The sequence below is a fragment of the Anser brachyrhynchus genome, assembly GCF_964034855.1.
Source record: "Anser brachyrhynchus genome assembly, chromosome: 1".
Taxonomy (NCBI): domain Eukaryota; kingdom Metazoa; phylum Chordata; class Aves; order Anseriformes; family Anatidae; genus Anser; species Anser brachyrhynchus.
Genome location: NC_137694.1, coordinates 52,793,395 through 52,815,112, shown reverse-complemented (window position 1 = coordinate 52,815,112; position 21,718 = coordinate 52,793,395). Strand labels below are relative to the sequence as shown.

The 21,718-nt window shown below is 36.4% G+C and overlaps 1 long non-coding RNA gene across 2 annotated transcripts in view; it reads left to right on the top strand.

Moving 5' to 3' along the window:
* Positions 1 to 21,718, top strand: part of LOC308183637 — a 91,962-nt gene that overhangs the window by 52,693 nt on the left and 17,551 nt on the right. For both annotated transcript variants that reach the window (XR_013942474.1, XR_013942475.1), the window contains one exon: positions 8,827 to 8,932. This is a non-coding gene — a long non-coding RNA (uncharacterized lncRNA). The remainder of the gene's footprint in view (positions 1 to 8,826; positions 8,933 to 21,718) is intronic.

Below are 21,718 nucleotides of genomic sequence, written 5' to 3'. Positions count from 1 at the left end.
ACGAACGGGGTATTTGTTGTTATGATATACACTAGATGAGGACTGTTTTAGGTGTGAAACCTGTCTACTACTATTCCCACACTGTTTCTGAGGCAACTAGAGCACACGAACTGGACTTCTTTTGGTGAAATTATACTGGAAGATGTGTTCCAGGTGTGCGCTGTTTCAGTAGCTAATCTTCAGTCATTGGAACAGCACTGCTCTCACAAAGTAAAATCCTTAAAATATTAACAGACCTCACTTTGGATTATTTTAGTGTACAAGCCTCTTTCTATTGAGCCACTTCTTGTTAGTTGTGGAATAATCTAATCCTTTTATCCTTTGGATGGGAGGGAAGGAGGGAGGAAGGGATGGAGGGAGGGAGGGAGGAAGAGGTGGGTGGGTGGGTGGATGGGTGGATGTAGACTGCTTATAGCAGTTATAGATGATCTTGAGTCTTCAAGAAAAATATTTAGTAGCACTTCTATACTATTATCTCCATGCTAATTATGATAGTTTTGGGAACCAATATTCATATAAAATCAGTTTTTTTTTTCTTTTTTTCTGACACAAGAATAAAATTTTCTTCTTCTCAGTTTTCCATTTCTAGGTTTGGGCTCATCTTTTCCAACCTCATAAATCTGTGGGAATTAATCAAATGAGTTTGTAATGTGCTTTGAAGCACAGACTTCAGTTCTAGGCTCTGCTTTTGAAGTTTGTGGCATGGTAGATTTTTTATTCCTTTGGAATTTGTAGCATTCAAAGGTGGCTTTGAGCTGTTTTTACAGTTTTTGATCCTGGGATCACTGCAGTGATCCAGCTTCTTTGCATAACTTATAACGTGCCTGATCCCAGGGTTGTTGAGATACATGAGGTATGAGCCAGAATCATGTGCAGTCACACTATGTTGGAGATATGGTTCTTTACCTGTCTCAGTGGATTTGAGGGTAACTATCTACATGGTGCAGCAGCAGTGAAAAATCGCCTAATAAGAAGCATCAGTGCTCTTCGGTCTTTATTAAAAGCAAAGACTTTTGATAACAACAACAATTCTGGTTGCTAACAAGAGCATATAACTACCTAACACATATTCCAGATACTTATAAGTAATGGATATGTTTACAAGGGCTGCTTTTTGAATTATGATATGAAATTATAGTATTGAAGGATATTGATGCTGCTAGTAATATTGCATAATTACAGCAGAAAATATAGATATGTTAATCAGATACAGACTACCCCTGATATAGTTTGGCAAAAAAACGCTTAATTATCATTTCCAGAAGCACAACTATTCCTCATTAATTAAAAAAAATGTGCAGAAAGAGAACTGCATATTGCATTTGAATCTTAATAAGCTGAAATATCTGGAAGAGAAATTTAAAAACTGTGGAGATATCAAAAAGTATGTATTGGAATGATTTAAGGTCTAAAACATGAAGCATAACATCCACTAGTTCTAACACTTCTCTTTTCTTAGCCCTGTACTTTCTTCAAGTAATACATCCAAATCAAGGAAGAATTTGATCCTCTGAATTGCAGTAAATATTATCCTGTTCCTCCTAGAAGCCAAACTGAATTTTATAGTAAGGATATTTAACACAGATTTTTAAATACAATTGCAGGAATTTTCTTCTGAGACCTTTTAAAATTGATAGTGTATTTCGTCCTCATATTACAAACAGATCATTTTTGGTTAATTAAGGTTAAATTATATCAATTCTAAAACATTATGGATGCAAAATGAAACACCAAGTGCATTAATTATTAAAACTGTAAAAATTCAAATAAAAAGCTTTATTATTGATGCTAACTTTTCCTAAACATTGGTAAAAACATGGTGTAAATTCTCATATTAGTGTTGAGAGCTAAAAACTATGGTAATTTCTTGAACAACTATGAAACCACCGTCTATCCATCTAAATGCTTGTAAAACTGGATCAAAACTGACAGAAGCAAAGAGTCTTCTATATACAAAACAAAATGCTGTTAATATGTCTCACATGGAACACAATATTTTTCCGACTTGAAAAATTGTGTTCAGGATTTTGACAGGTACTATTTATTTTGATTCTCCTTTATAACAGTTCTTAGAGTAGCTAGAGTTTCAAGAAATACTGGAAACTGAGATACTGAAAAACAAGTCAGTTAAGAATCTCAGATTTAGATATTCCAAGAAAAGTGATCTGTACTCACAAATTCTTGCCTATGTGAATTTCTTCTTAGGCAAACACTAGAACTAACAGAGGTGAAGGATTATCCTGTTATTGGTCTTCTAAGCCAAACAAATTAAGATGTTCTTCAAAAGCTGAATTCACCAGTTTAAAATTATACACTGAAAACCATCATTACTTAGAAGATATATCAGCTGCTGGCCTTGGCAATATTAAATAAATAATAGATTTTCAAGGCTGAACTCTTTAAATTATAATTGCTTCTGGAAAGGACAATTCCTGGCATCTTGTGAGTGATAAAGAGAATTAAAGATCCACGTAAGAGTTTTGTGAAGGAAATTAAAATATTTTATTATGTGTTGAAAAGTTTGAATTACACATTGCAACGTATGTGAGGGACTACCTTTTGCTGAAGAGTTCAAGACCAGTTTAATACAGAAAACAACTCTTACCATTCACTATCACAATTTAGAATGGCTATAGGATATCTGGGTTGAGAATTTCTTGTCCACTGTTAGAGTGCTAAGGCAAAACTTCATTGTGAGACACTGTAAGCAGAGTACCATATCCATGGCATCATGAAATGCAACTTTAAATGCTTTCATTTGTGTTACTTATTTTTTCATGTTTTCATTGCTCTGAATAGCATACTAAGAGTCAGGCATTTCCTAGCAAATGTGGCTGAGTGAGAAGTTCATATCTTCCACATAGCAGCAATTTGATAGGAAATGCCAATACTTCTTTGTGTCCTATTTAATAAGGGACAATAATTTAATAAGGAATTGGGTCTCCTGCTCTTGTGAAGATTCAGAATGGTAACTACTAGAAATTTTGAAATAAGGAAATGTGAGAAAGTTATGAGCTGTGGACCCCAGACAGCTAAGGGAAATGCTGAAGCTCATTAAGGTTCCGATTCTTCTTCTGAAGAACTGGTGGGACATACCACTCATTAGAAAGAAAAAAAAAATAAGCGATGAGTCTAGTGAGAAAAAAAAAAGAGCAATTGAACAGTCATGAGAGAAGTCTATTATAAAAGATGAAGGAATCTATTTCTCTATACAAACACAAGATGAAAAGAAAGATAAAAATAAGGGATCTGTGGGACTATTTTCAATAAATTTCTCAAGAGCAAGTTTTCCTTGTCTGTTGAAGGTTTATCCTAAATTTTGGACTACAGGAGAATTTATAATTCTGATAGTTATTCCTATGTTCAGTTTCATGCATGACTGTAGATGAAACATTTGGAATAATTTTGAGTAACTGCATTATGGTTTGAAGAGAAAAAATAATGTTGGTAATTACAGAATCTGAATTATCTGAGATATCTGAAGTGTAGAAATTAGCTTGCAAATATGATATGAAAGTACTATCTGTAATTTATGAAACTGACTAAATAAGGATATTTCTTCAGGTTTGTAACACCAGAAGGGAGTTCCAGGAAAATTTGATAGCTTATTGTAAATGAAGGTTTACTACTAGCTTACACTTTATTGCATGCTTTCCAGGAACACATGTGGGATTCCAGAAGCATGTGTGGAAGGTGTGAGGTGTTTTGGAAACTATATGGATTTACACAAAATTCAGCACATTGTCTGAGATTTGAAAAATACATTTTTGAATGTAAATTAGGTATTTAATGAAACGGACAACAGTTGAAAAGGCCTGAAATTTACGAGCTCTGCTTTTTTTGTGGCCTGATTCTTCTGTGTTTTACTTCAGGAAAACTATTAGCTAATAAGTGTCCTTTATTTCCTTTCCTTTTTTTTTTTTTCTCTCTTTTTTTCTTTTATTTCTTTTTCTTTTTTTCTTTTTTTCTTTTTTTCTTTTTTCTTTTTCTTTTTCTTTTTCTTTTTCTTTTTCTTTTTCTTTTTCTTTTTCTTTTTCTTTTTCTTTTTCTTTTTCTTTTTCTTTTTCTTTTTCTTTTTCTTTTTCTTTTTCTTTTTCTTTTTCTTTTTCTTTTTCTTTTTCTTTTTCTTTTTCTTTTTCTTTTTCTTTTTTTTTCTTTTTCTTTTTCTTTTTCTTTTTCTTTTTCTTTTTCTTTTTCTTTTTCTTTTTCTTTTTCTTTTTCTTTTTCTTTTTCTTTTTCTTTTTCTTTTTCTTTTTCTTTTTCTTTTTCTTTTTCTTTTTCTTTTTTTCTTTTTCTCTTTTTTTTAAATTTTTTTTTCTTTTCTTTTTTTTTTTCCCCAGAAAGTTAGTTCAAAATGTTTCATAGAAATAAAACATTAGCTGTCTGATTATACTCTCAATATTCTCATTTCTTTCCTCCTTATTTTTGAGCCATAACCCTAAATCATATACCTCTGTTCTTGACTCCCATCTCTTTGTATCTCCACTTCAATTGAACAACCAATTTTAAATCCTGACCAATTCTCACAAAAAATAACAACAACAAAAGAGGTTTCTCAATTTGCTTATTGGCTGATGCTTTCTAGTTTGGCTGCTCTGGAACCAGATTATTGGTCGTCCCTGCTTTGTACTATGTGTAAAGTTGATGGGAAGCTTTTGGGTGAAAGAAAACTTTCTCTTCTCATAAATTTCTCATTACATTTGTTTGGTAAAAGTGAATTTAAGAGAAAGAAAGAGGACATAGGCTAATATTTTACAGCTTTATTACAAGATAAATGGAAAGAAAAAAAAAGAAACAGAATCCAAAATGAAGATCATAAGGGACTGAGACTGATGTGGTGCCACTGCAATGAACAAAGTCAACTGTGCAGTTTATTTCTCAGAACTTGAAGCCCAGGTAAAACTACAGTTCAGTGCTTTTCACACAACATTGTCAGTGAATTAACTAGAACATCTCCAAGGATTGAATTTGTCTTTTTCTAATTCTCTGATAATCGTGACAGACTTTCTTAGCTTTAAGACTGAATGGAGATAATTACTTTGAAGGTCTTATTTCTATACGTATGCATATATGTATTTAGTTTACATGGCAGGGTTTTGGTTGCAGGGGGCTGCAGGGGTGGCATCTGTGAGCAGAGCCCAGCGGCAGCCCCATGTCAGATCAGAGCCAGTTCCAGCCAGCTCCTAAAAGGACCCGCTGCCAGTGAGGAACATTGGTTTGGCCTTTGGGAGAGCAGATTTAAGAAAGGTAAACTGACGTGCAACAGCAGCTGAGAGAGAGGAGTGAGAAACAGCCCTGCAGACATCAAGGTCAGTGCAGAAGGAGGGTAGAAGGTGCTCCAGGCACAGAGCAGAAGTTCTCCTGCAGCCCATGGAGAGGAGCCCACGCAGGAGCAGGGGATCTGGGGGGACCTACTGCCTTTTGGGGGGGCCCGTGTTGGAGCAGTTTGGTCCTGACAGATGGACCCTATGGTACGGACCTATATTGGAGCAGTTTTTAAAGAGCTGCTGCCTGTGGGAAGACCACATAGGATCAGTTTGTGAAGGTCACCATACTGTGGGAGGGACTCCAGGTGGAGCAGGGGCAGAGAATGACTGTGAAGGAGTGGCAGAGATGAAGAGGTTGGATGAGGGGGGAAGGTGTTTATAGTTTGCTTTTAGTTTCTTACTGTTCTAGGCTGCTAGTGATAGGCAATAAATTATATTAAGCTCCTTATGCTGAGTCTGTTTGGCCCGTAACAATAATTGGTGAGTGATCTCCCTGTCCTTATCTCAACCTTTGAGCCCTTTCCATTGTATTTTTTTCCCATTTTCCATTGATGAGAGGGAGTCAGAGGGAAGTTGTGGAGTTCAGCTGCCCATCAGGGTAAAACCACCACATTACCTGCTTTTCGTCATTTTTTGACAAATGACAAAAAATGAAGGAAAATGGTGAAGGGGTAAGACTGGATATTTTAATAAATTGAAAAATTAGAATAAACAGCATTTCCCATCATAAAAAGTATATTACGTCACAACTAATCTGATTTTAAAGTTGGGTGATATAACTGAAAGATTATTTCTTTGTTGGATGGTTTCTCCATCCTATAGAAAGTCTAGTGTTAGAGACTGAAACCATCTGTTTTGACACAAAGACCCAACAAGAATTAGAGGAACAATGACAGGCAGATTACTCTGGGATGTTTAGTAGACAATTTCAAGGCAGGGAAAGAGGGGGATCAAAATGCCTCTGACAGGACAAGAGGCAATGGGCACAAATTGTCACACAGGATGATCCATTTGAACATAGGAAAACACCTTGACTGTGAGGGTGTTCAAACAGGCTGTACAGAGAGACTGCAATGTCTCCATCCATGGAGGTATTCAATATTTGTCTGGCCATAGCCCTGAGCAACCTGTTGTAGCTGATGCGTTGGACTATATGACCTCAAGAGGTCCCTGCTAACATTATCCAGTTCTGTGATTCTGTTTGGGAGAAATCTGGGGAGCTATCTTTTAACAAGAAGGATTCTCTGGTTTCTGAATAAAACCACAATATTAAATTTTCATTACAGCTATGTGGCAAAACTTGCTCTTCTATGGAAGGCTGAGGTTCGAGTTGCCAGAAAGAAGGAATATTTCTTGCAAACTGCAGTTGTAATGGGGCTGAAAAGAGACTGACGAAATAAAATGTGGGATGCAAGAGGAACTTTGCTGTGAGAAGTTTTTCAACTGGGTAGTGGGTGCGGGGGTCTTTGTAGAAGTCTCAAGCTTCAATTTAAAGCTAGGGTTGGGCTGAGGAAAAAAGAAAGGCTATAGCTATAGATGGAGTGGGGCTGGAAAGAGGTTGTCAAAGGAAAGCACAGATGCAACAAGATTTTTGCCATCAGCAAAATTCCATCTAGACAATGGCTGGGAGGTCTTGTGTAAAGCTTCGCCTTCAGCTATGTTTTGAATTATATTCCTGATTTCCCATATGTATTCTATAACTTATTTCAAAATGTATCGGGCTTACAAGGCAAGGATTTGGTAGGGTTCGGTGGGGGGAGTGCTCCAGTGGTGGCGTCTGTGAGCAGAGCCCAGCAGCTGCCCCATGTCAGATCAGAGTCAGATCCAGCCAGCTCCTAAAGGGACCTGCTGCTGGCCAGAGCTGAGCCAGTGAGGAAGGTTGGTTGGGCATCTGTGAGGGCAGATTTAAGAAGAGGAAAAAAAGTGCTGCACAATAGCAGTTGGGAGAGAGAACCTGCCCTGCAAACACCAAGGTCAGTGCAGAAGTAGTGCAGGAGGTGCTCCAGGCAGGCAGCATCAGTTCCCTTCCGGCCTGTGGAGAGGCCCCTGGTGGAGCAGGCTGTCCCCCTGCAGCCCGTGGGTCCCACATGGAGCAGATCTCCACGCTGCAGCCCGTGGAGGAGCCCCCGGTGGAGCAGGTGGATGTGGCCTGGAGGAGGCTGCGGCCCATGGAGAGCCCCCGCAGGAGCAGGCCCCGGGCCGGAGCTGCAGCCCGTGGAGAGGAGCCCACGCAGGAGCAGGGGGTCGGGGGGAGCTGCTGCCAGTGGGGGACCCGTACTGCAGCAGTTTGCTCCTGGCGGATGGACCCCGTGGTACAGACCCATACTGGAGTGGTTCTTGAAGAGCCTTTGGGAAGTCCATGCAGGATCAGTTTGAATGGCATCCCGTGGGAGGGACCCCACGTGGAGCAGGGGCAGAGAGTGACCATGAAGGAGCAGTGGGGATGAAGTGTTAGGGACTGACCACAGCCCCCATTCCTCATTCCCCAGCAATACTCGGGGGGGGGGGGGGGGGGGGGGGTGGGGAGTGGGAAGGGGTTGTAGAAGAGGGTGGATGGGGGGAAGGTGTTTTTAGGTTGCTTTTAGTTTCCCACTGCTCTAATCTTTTACTAATAGGCAATAAATTGTATTACTCTCCCCATGCTATTTAGTCCATGACAATGACTGGTGAGGGATCTCCCTGTGCTTATCTCAACTCTTGAGCTCTTTTTCATATCTTCTCACTCAGTTCCTTTGAGGAGGAGGATTGACAGGGAGGTGTGGTGGAGTTTATCTAGCCATCATTGTGAAACCACCAAACTAAAGAAGAGTTATTTGATTAGTCCTGCAAGTGACTAAAGTTTCCATTGCTTCAGATGGGTCAATGCCCAGAATTTAAAAATATATTGCCACTTATTATTATTTATTTTCTAAACACACACTGGGTTATAACTTAATTTATTATTTCAAAGTAAGTCCAAAGGATAGTACTTTACTTAACATGGGATTTTCATGGGGTATTATGCTATTTCCTAAAATTTAGTTAATTTTCTAGTGAAGTGAAGATCCAATTACTTCTTTCTTGGGAGTTCTGAGGTGCCGAATTGAATATACTGGACTTGCAGCCAAATTTTCATGAGTTGTTTTTATATTGTATGATCTCAAGCATTCTAGCTTGAAACGGTTACAGAAAATAAGTGCTGTAAATACTAGTTTATTAAACTGCATTTAGACATTAAGGTATCTGAATTTATATTTAGCAATTTGTACAAAGATCCAACAAGGATCAGATGACCAATGATAGAAGATGAACATGGGATGTTTAGGAGGTGGCTTGAAGTCAGAAAAAGGGAGGGATCAGGGAGGAGTGTTGGGGAGCAACTCTGTGAAGATAGGAAAAGATAATAAATGAGCCTGGTGACATGAAAGCAGGTGCTGCTTGGCTAGCATGTGTCCGAGTCCTGGGCTTCCTCACTGCAGTCTGTTCTATGTTCCTGTTAAATCCTACTTCTAACTCTCTCTCACATGTGTGCGTGTGTGTGTCTGTGTCTCTGTGTGGGTCTGTGTGTCTGTGTGTTCAGCCTCCCTGTTCCCTGTCGAGAAGGAACTGAAATAGCCTCACATGAACATGCCTGGGACAGAAGAACTCTCACAGGTCCTGCAGTCTACCAAATTCACCTACCTTAGGTGAGTTATATTACCTGATATTCTCCATATGCCATCTGTTACAGGTAAATAATACCAAGTGTTCCTTTTTTTTTTTTTTTTTTTCCCAAGCTTGATCATTATTCACCTGATATTTCTAATTTTAATCTTTGTATTTTCTCTGGAGTCTCTGAACTTCAAGAAAAAAAACACTGAGGGTGTATATATCCATATTAATAATACGTGTTGTAGTTTAACCCTGGGAGGCAGCTAAGTGCCACACAGCTTCTCACTCACTCTCGCCAGGTGGGATGGGAGAGAGGATAGGAAAGGTAAAAGTGCAAGAACTCATGGGTTGAGATAAGTTCACTAGGTAAAGCAAGAACTGTGAATGCAAGCAAAGCAAACTGAGGAATCCATTTGCTACTTCCCATTGGCAGGCAGGTATTCAGCCACTTCCAGGAAAGCAGGGTTCATCACCCAGAGTAGTTTAATGGGAAGAAAACACCATTGCCCTGAACCTGCCCGTCCTTTTCTCCTCTCCTTCTTTCCCCCAGCTTTATTGCTGAACACGATGCCATATGGTATGGGACATCCCTTTTGTCAGTCTGGGCCAGCTGTCCTGGCTGTGTCCTCGCCCAGCTCCTGGTGCACCCCCAGCCTCCTCACTGGCAGGGCAGCATGAGAAGCTTAAAAGTCCTTGGCTCTGTGCAATCAATGCTCTGAAGCAACTAAAAACATTGGTATGTTATCACAACGATTTTAATCAAAATCCAAAACACAGCATCATATGAAACTCTATGAAAAAAATTAACTCTGTCCCAGCCAAAACAATGACAGTAGTTCTTAGTCAACTGTCAATCATTGTTAACTCCAGCATGTATGTAGCAAATATTTCACTCCATTGTGTTTTGATATATCTTTTTTTAATGGACTTGCCATTAAGGAATATTCTGTTCCCTACAGTGATGATATGCAGATCAGAACTTAAATCAGATTTTGGAGTATGACAGAAGTGAAATGGAACCACAGTTCTATGACAGTTTCTGTTCTAGAAATCGCTGTTAAAAAAAATGTTGAAATTATAAAAAAATAAACCCCAGAATGGGATTATTTTATACTTTAAAGAAATCTGAGATTGCTGCCTTAAGATGTAAAAGAAATAGTAATTAGGCCAGGATTATTTGCAGATATATTTATAAAGCTAAGAAAAATAAACAAATGAAATGGGGCTAAGTTTATATTCTCTGAATTCTCTCATTATCATGCCTGACTTCTTCATTTACTCACCAGTGGAATTCCCAAAATGTCTTTTTTCATATGGGAGTACTGGGACTGCAGAAGTGTGTAAATCAATGGCTGATACACATGGGTGATCCAGAGATTCATATGGATTTAGTTAAGGATACCTCTTCCCTTTCATAACTTTGATCGACAGCTATATGTAACAACAACTGTCTTCATAAACAAACAAACAAAAAAAAGAACAAAACACTTCTGTAGTGCAGGGGAGCAATATTTTCAGAGAGAGATTTTTCAAAGGAGTACTTAAGAAAACTCAGTGTTTTCCTCAAATCCAGAGTTCCATGTTTGCGCACCTGAATCTGGTCATACCTTGGCCATTTCATCCCAGTAACTTTGGTATCATCTGGCAAAGTATATACATCCCACTAGATGGCTTGTTTGTTTGTTTATTTCTGTGCTTCTGTGCCTTAACTATTCCTCATTAGAGTATCATGATGATCATTTGGCATGATTTATTCATGGTTCAGCAGATGGGTATTTATATTAAAATATCTGTCCCTTCCCCCTGCTATTTTTCTTTCTCTTCATTCACAGATTAATGCCATTGATTCAAAACAATACAAGTGTCCAGAAAATGTCTCTGCAAAGATAGAGCAAGTTGTTTTGATTTAGTCCCAAATGTATCCCAAATAGATAGGAGAACACAGAAGTCTGGCATCTTGGCTTAGTATAAATGGGCATGACTCTCTTGAAATTGATGGAACTATGCTTATTTGTACTTACTGTGGATCTGTTGTATCAAACTATAATCAATTTATATATATATATATATGTATATATTAATTGCTAGTTGAATCCGTGTTTTCTCTTTGGATTTTCCTAAACATAATGGAAAGAAGAATTAGAGTTTGTTGATATATAGAAAAACAAGCCCACAGTTTCTTGTCACTGACTGTTGCTAGTGATTAAATCAGCCTGGATCTGGACTCAAGCAGTTGATCAGCATCCTTGCTGTGTTCTGTCAATACTCTGTTCTCACTGGGCAGAATGTTTGCCAAAGTAGTCAAATGCTAATCAGCAACATGTTTGTTAAATGGAAAGAGAGAACAAATCAGAATTCATTTCATGACATAGTGTAATATATTTTCAATTTCAAATGAAATCTGACAACAGAATCTTGTGAAGAATGCTCAAATTATGAAATAAATCTCAGAACATGTGAGGTTTCTAAGAAGTGCCGCCAAAAGGACCGGTTACTTATGGATGAATATTGATAGGTCAAGAAGGGTGAGACAGCTGACTATTCCAAACTTAAGAGGCAAAATGACATCATTTAAACATTTCTAGTTTCTCTAGAACTTAAATATTTTATTTTCTTAGTGAAAGTCTTTCTCATATGCAGCATCCTTAGGTATATAAATGCCTATGGAGTAGAAGACTCGGGGGGATTTTATTTTGGAGTTACATTTTGAAAGTCCTTGATTGTCCATCAAGAAGATTGGTTCCTGCTAACACTAGCTATGGGTAAATTCCACATAGATTTCAGATTTTAAACTCTTTTTGTAACCTTGCACTAAAGCAATATAAAATCTCTTATAAATATATACTGCATGCTGACATTCTCAAAGCAATGAAGCTTCAACTGAAGTGTCGGGTAACACCTTGTACAAAGGAAACAATTAAGTAAAAATCAGAAAGTCTATTTCATGACTAGTTAAAAGATGTGTTCTTATTTTCTTAGCTTTTAGTTCTATTCCCACAGCAAATGTATCTCCACTTGGGGCAAAGCAGCTTTGCATAAAAAAGAGATATTTGATCTTTTTTCTTAGCCTGTAGTCAGTCCAAGGAGAATCCATTTAACTGACTTCGAGGGGCTGAGTGGAGGAAAGGATGTTCAATACACATAGAGTTCCATGTAGGTCCAAACTTTCAGTCCCAAATTCATGCTCAACAACTTCTTGTTCTTAGTGGGAAACCAATCTGTTCCTTGAGACCATCTGCCTTTACAATAATGTTACACAACGTCTAGTTTAATTATCAACATTCAGTTTTATCTTCCTGCTCTATTTCTGCTTGTTTCAAGAGCCCAGAGGAAAAAATTGAGAACGTAGTCATATTGGGAGAAATGGTACACATAATATTATGCTCGGCATAGACTGAGGATAATGTAGCTGCAGTCTCTTCCCAAACTCTTCCTAGGAGAGATTTCCAGACAATCCCTTCCTTATCTACTGTATCTAGTAATATAAATTTGTTCATAACTCCACTTACTTCTGATATATCTCTTCTTACTTCTGAACAGCAAATGCTGTTGGTCTGGATCACAAATCCTGAAAGAAGTTTGCATTATCTGCTACCTATTACATGTTTTTTAGTGCCATTCCACTTTATAGCAGCTGAGACTCCAGCTAACAGAGGAAGACCATTTACTGAAACAATATAAATCTGTACTCATTTTCTGTTTTATCTCATTTCCCCTGGACCTATAAGTTAAAAACAGCTAATAGCTTTCTTTTTAATGAGAGTTTGCTGAGGAAAAATTGTATTTACATCTGATTCTAGAGTTGCTATGGTTACAGTGTTGGCAGATGGTATACTTTTAATTTAATTTTTTTTGTTTATTTGTTTTGAATACATTTCCAAAATTCAGAAAAGAAATAATTAATTTACATGATTTGCTGAAGAGAGTTTAGGGAAAAAAAGAAGGACTTCTTCAAATGATAAATATAATTTGAGGCTTGTTTTGCATCATCTGTAATTGCCATTTAACATTATGTGTAATTAGGGCACAATTTAGCAGAATCGCATTATTTAAATTTATTTTCTCCAGAGCTGAATTATTTTATTCTCACAGTGAGCTGAAGGACTTGGCTGAGAACACTTAGTAGCAACTGCTCCTATTGCAGGGATGAGTGCAGTGAAAGTAGATGTTGTGTCTTTTTCAAGAGGCAACCTTAAAGTTACATTTGTTTTTTAGGGCATTCTATTCTTGTGGAAGAAAGACAGTTGCTATAAACTGATGTCAGATGGAGGTACCTTGTGACAGAGGTATTTCTGGAAGTTCTTAACAACGTACATTTAAACTCCTAGTAATTTTTACAGAATGTAATCATATCAAATATCATATCAAATACTGTTCTGAATACTGAATACTGATGGTAGTGACCATTTAATATTTACATTGGTCTGGAAACACATCTTATAGCTGCATTTCTTTTGTCTTTACTTTGTGGACTCTGCAGTCATGCACTCCAATGAATATCATCGCAATTCTCATGTGAAAGGTAAACCTGAGTATTCTGTCTGTTAAACTAAATTTGGATGAGTTAGTGATCCAGATGAATCCTGGACTTCCTGGATCACACTACCTGATTGCCAAGTCTTCTTGCTATTAACCAGGAAAAAAACAGGATGTTAAAGAATTGTAAACCACTATTCATGAGTATTATTGCTGTGATACAGATTTTTGTATGAAAAACAGGAAGATAGCTTTTGGGCTCTTTTTTGATTCTTCATGGTCAGTGTATGTGAAACTGGTTTCCACACTAAACTGAGTGCATAGTTTCTCTTTCTTCTTACTGTTCTTGCTTTTGCTTTCAGATCTAATCTGGGGAGCTAAGACTTGATGCATAATGATTAATCTTAATGAATCTGACTATGTAACTTGGCTAAATGTTTATGTCTTCACTCACATAGAGAAAAAAATCTGTATATATTTTATATATTACAATGTGAGTAATCTAGACTGTCTTAAAGATCAAATATACATATTGGTACCCTCCAGACTTTTCCACAAGCAAACATTTTTCTTCTACTAGCTGCTTACAAGAAAGCCACAGTCTTGATCAATAGTCTAAATATGTAAACAGATTGGGCTGGCAGAGAGTGCTGATCTTGATTTGAGTCAAAGGAACTACAATTTGGTCCTATGACAAAGCAGCACATACTGTCCTACCATGTTATTACAGAGGTGGTGAAAACTTCATTAGTTTCATTGGAAATCCCATGCTTACTTTCTACTACAATTTTGATGTTACATTTCTTGAACTTGCTTTAGCAAAAGGACATAGTTCTGAGAGCTCTCACAGCTGAGTGGTAAGCATTCGTAACCTTTTTCTTGTACATGGTCACCCCACTTTCTGTATATTTTTGCATACATTTGCTTTTCCGTGCTGTCTGGATCTACCCAGAAACTTTGGAAACTTTTGACCTCAGAATCTGTGGCATAACTGTAAAAAGAATTGTTCAAATCCCTCATCTAACAAGGGCAGAAGTTCTAAAGAGAAAGAAAACACACACAAATTATAAGAAAAATAAATTCACAATCAATGTTTTTGCCACATTTACTTACAAAATTCCTTAAGGGTTCATTGCCATGGTACAATAAAGAAAAAAAAAATTCCACTGAGAAATGTGAATGTCTTGACATGGGGTTTTTGTAATGTAATTAGTCTAAGAATATTTTAATTGTTAAATAATTTTTAAAAAAGTTTTTTATAATCAATGTTTAATATATATATCAACATTCTGTACATGAATGTATTTATTAATCAAAGCCAAGTGCTTGGAAAATTAGACACATGCATACGTTTGCGGATATTTATATTAGTTATAAGTCAAGATTGAAATAACTTCTCCTTCTTGAATTGTCATGTGGAGTGTTTAGAATGTAAATTAAAACCAGTCAATTGTGTCTTTCCCTTAGGTTCACAAGAAGGTTAGAAAAGAAACTGTGTATAAACAGACACGGAATAAGACTGTTAAACCAGATGGCTCTGTTAGTGACCACGGAAAAAATATTTTATTGGCAAGACATTAATGTGCAGAAATTTGCAATCTTTGTACAGAATTGTCTGCTACGTTATTCCAAAAACCATCTTCTCTGAATAACCTTTTAACAGCTATTTTTAGTCAGAAATTAAAAGGGGTTGCCTATGTTTATTTAGAGATAAGAACCTCCAAATACTCTTTCCATGTATTTGGAGGAAGAAAATCACTGTGCTTTCATTTGCATTGTTTTGGTCTGCCTCTTCTGGCAGTGGGAGACCTGCACTCCTCTACGCTTGTCCGTTACATTACAGTTGCAACTTTGTTCAGACCTGCCTCGACTTCTTTCTCCTACATCCAGACAGATACTGGTCATTTCTTTGCTGTTGGCAAGATTAATAGGGGTTTGCTATGACAAAGACAAGTGTTGATTTTGGTGGAACAGAACATGGAGTCACAAGAAGAGCCTTGTATTGCCGCAAAGGGTCTGTGGGAAAGTAGAAATATTGAAAATATAAAAAAATATTAATTACTCTGCTATTTTGAGGCTTTACTTATTCTGCTCCGTTCATTTAGTTTTGCATGTTTACAAACATTATTGAAAGTGCTTTGAAAAGACATCCCATTTCCTGTAGAAGGGTGCCAGTTTATATCCTTGACTCGTAGGAGGAGTCAGAAACTGGGGATGGAGGATGGGGAAAGTGGTTCTTTGTCATACGAGGGGTTGACAAACTTTCAGAAAAACCTAAAGAGAATGAAAGAAATAGAATCATCTGAACAGTGTTGAGAAAAAGAAAAAGAAAAACACAACAAAAACCCACCAACCAAAACCCAAAACAAAACAAAAAACAGAAATGCTTTCCAAGGCCTTTGACAGGCATGAAATCAATAAGTGGAAACTGCTTCCTTCTCTCAAGGTCTATAATGAGAGTAAGGTACTTCAGAGGGACGTTTTCTTTTAGTAACTGTGACACAGTGCTTCATTGTGAATATGATAAGCAAAGATAAGCTTAATGGAAAATTGGAAAGGTGGCTCTCAGCATGGTTAGAATGCAATCCACAGAGACTGCTTCTCTCTGCAGGGATGGCAGATTCTCTTAAATGGCTATGAAAAAATGCTTTACCTTCTTTCACTACATATGTGAGAATACATTAGGGAAGAATTTTTTCATTCACCCATCCATTTATCCATCTACCTATTTATCTGTCTATCTGTAAGTGCAGATTTACATCTATATCTATACAGATATATCTTACTATCTATAGATAGTATACACACAAATGGTACGCACATATACATGTATACATATACACACGAGCAATTTTATTTATATCACTTGCTGTATCTGGTACCTTGGATTTGCAAACACTTCTGATCATTTTGTTGATTTTTTTTTTAATTATAAATTATTTTAAATTTAGTTGATGGATCAACTTATCAAATAGGAATGTAGCTATTCATGGGTGAACTATCATTTAACAGTTTCAGAGAAATGACATAGAAAGATCTTTACTGAAGAGATGCACATGTAAGATCAGATAACTATTTTACCAAAGTATTAAGCTTAGATTATGAAGCATAAGTAACTATTTCTTACTTCTGAGAATATGGAAACTATGGAAACATTTTAATGTAGAGAGACTGAGATAAAAGTTCTAAGCTATATGTGCATGTGTGAGAGTACAGAGTGTAGGCACCAGCCATTAAAGCATATTAGAAATGTTATATTGTCTTGTTATAATATAGTTTAGGATTCAGAATAAGAGGTAGTATAGAAGTCCTCGTGTAATTTTTCACTTAACTTATCAGCTGTGATACCAGAAAAATAAATTTTGCATTCTTTTTTCCTTTCTTTCCATTCTTCTCTGTACATGCAAGATCCAAGCATCTTAAGCCTCCTACTGTGTCTATCTCATCTTCCTAACCAAGTACAGAGAAAGGCTAGGGCAGAGTCTCAGAAAGGGTCAGGTAAGGTAGATAAAAACAGTATGAACGTGGATAGCTGGTATAGGATAGAGAATGTTTGATGTTACATTTTAAGCTTACTGTATCTTTGTTAAAACAAACAAACAAACAAACAAACAAAAACCTTGCAAAATTCAAAGAGCAAATTAATTTTCTCAAAAGCTGTATTTTGATGAAGCATCATAATTTTCTGGTTTCCAGACTGCAAGTTAGGCTTGGACAGCTGGATGTTTGACCCCATAATCAGGTGCACAAGAATGAATTCCTACATTTATACTTCAACACTGATGGCACTTTGCCACAGGAATATTTGTTGCAGGATTAAGGTCTAGGCATCAACATAGGAGACATTTTTTATTAAAACTTTTTTTATGCTTGATATATGAGCATATTTCATATGGTGCAGTGTATTTAGGTTTCTTAAACCTCTGTGCTTCAGCTTAAAATGTCAGAAGGACTAACAAAACTGAATTCCAAACATAACACTGTCCTTATTTTGTTCTTTGTCAAAATCACTATTTAATTAGGAATCCCATTTGGGACATTTTTTTTTTTTAATTTTTATTTTTTATGAGGCATGCTATGTGGACCTAAAATGCTGAGGAAAATTATCTTCTTATATTAATTTCACTATAGGGTTCACCATTCTCAGATAAGTTATTAGTGGCTGCTATATTTGCATCAAAACAACTACACATCAGGCTCAGAATGTGCAATGGGCTGGTGAAACCATGCGTCAGATTTTAAAACTTGTCCGTACAAAATTCATCTAAGGCAAGCACTTTGTCAGATGCTAGAGCATTTTTTATAATTATATTTTTGTTTGTGAAAAATATTCTCTCCTATCATCCAAGAATGATGTTTTACTAGTTATTTGAGAAAACTATGATCCAAAATGTGAAAAAAGAGAAAATATTGACCTGACATGATTTTAACCAGGTAGGTCTAATAAATCACATAATAAATAATAAATATATGCTTTATTGACTTTGAAGTATACATTATTCACCCCAAACGATGGATTGGTGATCCATCTGAGCTTTTCAGTTCTCAAGTCTGAGCTTTTCAGCTTGCATCATAAGATCAAACTGGGGAAACTGAGCTCCAGAATTTAGAGAACTCTCTGTCAGCAGATGCTTTTTCTTCTTAAATGAAATGATTTCAGCTTGAGTGCTTTTTATCACTGCCACTAAGTGATGTCACACAGGGGGCAGATGTTGCAAAAACAAGGCAAGTCCTAGGGTATTAGATCATGTTTTCCGTTGCTCTGCTTTTGTGATGTTTTATCCATTTAGAAATATGAGCTATTCATAAGAAACACTGGCAACCCATGCTATGTAGAATTTCTTTTCTCCATAAAAAGAATGCATAATAAATTCATTAACTGGTGAAAATTAGCAATCTGTCTACTATTCTCTGCATTTAATTTAAAATTTTATAGGGGTCCCTATGTTAGGGATTTGGTCTGCCTTTGTTATCAATGGGAAATGCAGTGTTCTTCTACTAGGCGATTCTTGGCTCCAAAATGAAAAAGGATTTTGAACAAAATTCCTTTAAGGTAGATCTATCAGCAAATTTCTTATATTTTCATCATAAATAATTCCTTTTTGCTGGTTTCCTTATAAGTTTAGGGTGTGTCTCATATCCAAATAGAATCATATTAATGGTTCAGTGTAATAATGGAGTGTTACAATGAGGTCTGCAACACTCATAGAAAGAATGAATGAACTTAATGTTTTTCAGGATATTGTTGTATCAGGTTCTGCTGTGGATTATGATCCGTTCAGTATATGACATCAGTACTATTAGTTGATGAAGTTGCATTAACTAATATGTGTAGACTGGAGAGTTTTGTGCCCTTCTACATCTGGCACATATTACATTAGATGTACTATGTCTGGGGAATTTTTTCTGAACCTGGTTTAAGAATGGATCAACATCCTGTTAACATATGCATCTCTCTGACATTTAAAATATTCCTTAATCTTTTAGGTATTTTTTCTTGTTCTTTTTGTGGGTTTTGTTTTTATTTTTTCCCCATCTGTGATTGTTTCGTCTATGTGATCAGATGACCTTTGTTATCAAATGCAGATGAAGCATGAGTTGAGGAAAGAAGTAAATCAGACATTATGTAGAACAAACACAGTTTTGTGGTGAAGTAAGAAAAACTGTTCCCCCAATAGTGACACAGCTGGCTAGACAAGTTATTAACAGAGAGATTATTTTGAATTACACTTCACCTTTTTTACCCCTATGTTTCAAAGGTAGTTTTCAGTTTTGCAATTATAGCAATGACAGATAACTTTAATAAGTTATGAGACCATCTTAGCAAGTTGAAAGACATACAAAACCCACAGAGAAAATGTATTTTGTGGGACTGCAGAAGAGAAGAGCTTATTTAAAGCAGAAAGAAAAAGAGTTAATTAAAATTATTTTTTTAAAATGTTTTTATAGTTCTATAAATACTAATTCCCATCTCCTTTCCTCTGGTTAAATGAAAGAACAATTGTAAATTACAGAAAAAATTGCTTAGTGATTAAATGGAGACAAAGGTAACTGTTTAAGAGAAGTTTACTGTTGGTCAGACCTAAGAGCCTTTTAAATATCTTACCAAAACAGTCTCAATTATTTCTGAAAAGTGACAAAAAATGGTCTAAAAGAAAAAAATAACTTTTTTTTTTTTCTCAAAAAAGAGAAAAAGGAATGACAAACTACATTTCAAACAAAAGGAGTGTTTCTCTGTTCTCTGTTACGATGACAAAGAATGTTATTTCTGCAAAATAGAAATAAATACAATTATCAAAATTAAAAAGTGATATACTCTTCAATTCAGTGAAAGGGAGGACTGAACATACCCTAGAGGTTCATAAATATGCATAGTTTTTGCATAAGAAATTGTAGTTGTTACCAAAATATAGTAGCGATGAAAATTGTTTTAATAGGTTTGAAATAGTAATAAATTCACAAGATAATCTCCATTAATAATAAGGTATTTTTGTATTCTGTTGGGAACTCTTGCTTTAAGAAGACCTTATAGCTTCTGATTAATAATGGCTGTTACCAGCCTAAGTTTCATCTTGATGAAAAAGCTGCAATCATAGTGAGAGGGAGTTCTGATGTCTAAAGTAATTGCAGAGAAATTACACAGATATAAAATCTGAAAGTTGCACAAATGTTGTTTGCTTTCCACAGAGTGTAAAATTGAAATACTGAAATATGATTTTTTTTTTTTTGGGGAGGGGGGAGTGGAATTCGATGAATAAAGTCAGATTGATCAATAGCTAAATAAAATATTATTTTTTGTGTGATAGTACCTTAACTGCCATGTATATGTATATTCTTTGCTAAACTCAGAGAAGGGCAGAGATGTCAGCAAAAAGAAAATAAATAGTAAAAACGTGGATTCAGATTCACTTGAAGTGCTGCAGGGAAGAACCTTTTTTATCCTAGCTGACACAGCAACCCAAAGGAGTGGGTACTGAGGATGATTGTTCATTTAAGTGACTGGGATCTTCCATTGTCCAGCTGTCAAACTTTGCTAAATAAATTCTTTACATAAATATTACTAAACCATAACAAATTATTTCATGGTGGTCTTTTCCAATCAAAAGAAGTCTGGCTGGAACTTCCAACATGGATGCAGTTGCGGGGAGGAATGACAGGACGCACTCATCCAAGTATTTATTTTTCATCTCCATCTTCATTGAGTGCTTACTTGTATTTTGGCACCTGATCTAGGACTAATTATACCATATTCTTTCCTCTGCATATCAGCTTGGGTGTTTTCTTGTTCTGAATATTTAAATAGGGGTAGGTGGCTAAAGTAAGGATTTTAATATCTTACTAATGTTCGCTTATGTGAATTTTTTTATAAACCTTAACAGCCAAAACCATGTGTAGCATGATCTATACAACCCAAATCCAGGGTTCATCAAATGCCAAAATCCAAAGGAAAAAAGCCCCAATCAACCTACCAACCAACCAACCAACCACCTAACCAGCCAACCACCACCACTACCAACTTTAAACAGGACACACACACAAAAAAACCAAACCCAGACCCTATGTTTTCTTTTCCCCAGTCATTCTCTGAAAATTTGCAGTGGGTTAGTTCATATTATTGTGTCTTTACTTTATGCAACAGTCACCAAACATTTAGAATTATCCATAACACATCTTGGCCACAGATGGAATTGCTTCCAGTACTGCTTCTTTCAAAGTCTGTGCCTATGCTCTGTACAATTTTTTAGCTCTTATATCTCTTAGAAAGAAAAAAAAAATCCATTCACTAATGCTACCTAATTTCTGTCTACTTCAGTTCCTGGTTTAATTATTATTCAGATCCATTCCTGTATTATTAAACAGTATGAGAGGCCTTTAAATATGTATTTTTATGAAAGGTGCACTAGTAAGGAAAGTTCTATTGCTTATTCAGAATGAATGTCTCCTATTTTTATGAACAATAACTGTGAATGACAACTTTCTACATTAAAATATTAAAGTGATTAAAGCCACTTTATTTAATCCATAGGAACATTTTCTCAAGGCTTCTCAGTTCCTCATATATTGCCTGTGGCAATGAATTGTGGTCAAGGAAAATACAACTCTCTCCTCACTCATAGAATATCTCCTGATTTCAATAGCTGTCAGCTTTCTCTTGGTCTCTCATGTTCTTAATAGAAGCAATAGTTTGCATTTTTGAATCCCTTCCCTTCCCTTCCCTTCCCTTCCCTTCCCTTCCCTTCCCTTCCCTTCCCTTCCCTTCCCTTCCCTTCCCTTCCCTTCCCTTCCCTTCCCTTCCCTTCCCTTCCCTTCCCTTCCCTTCCCTTCCCTTCCCTTCCCTTCCCTTC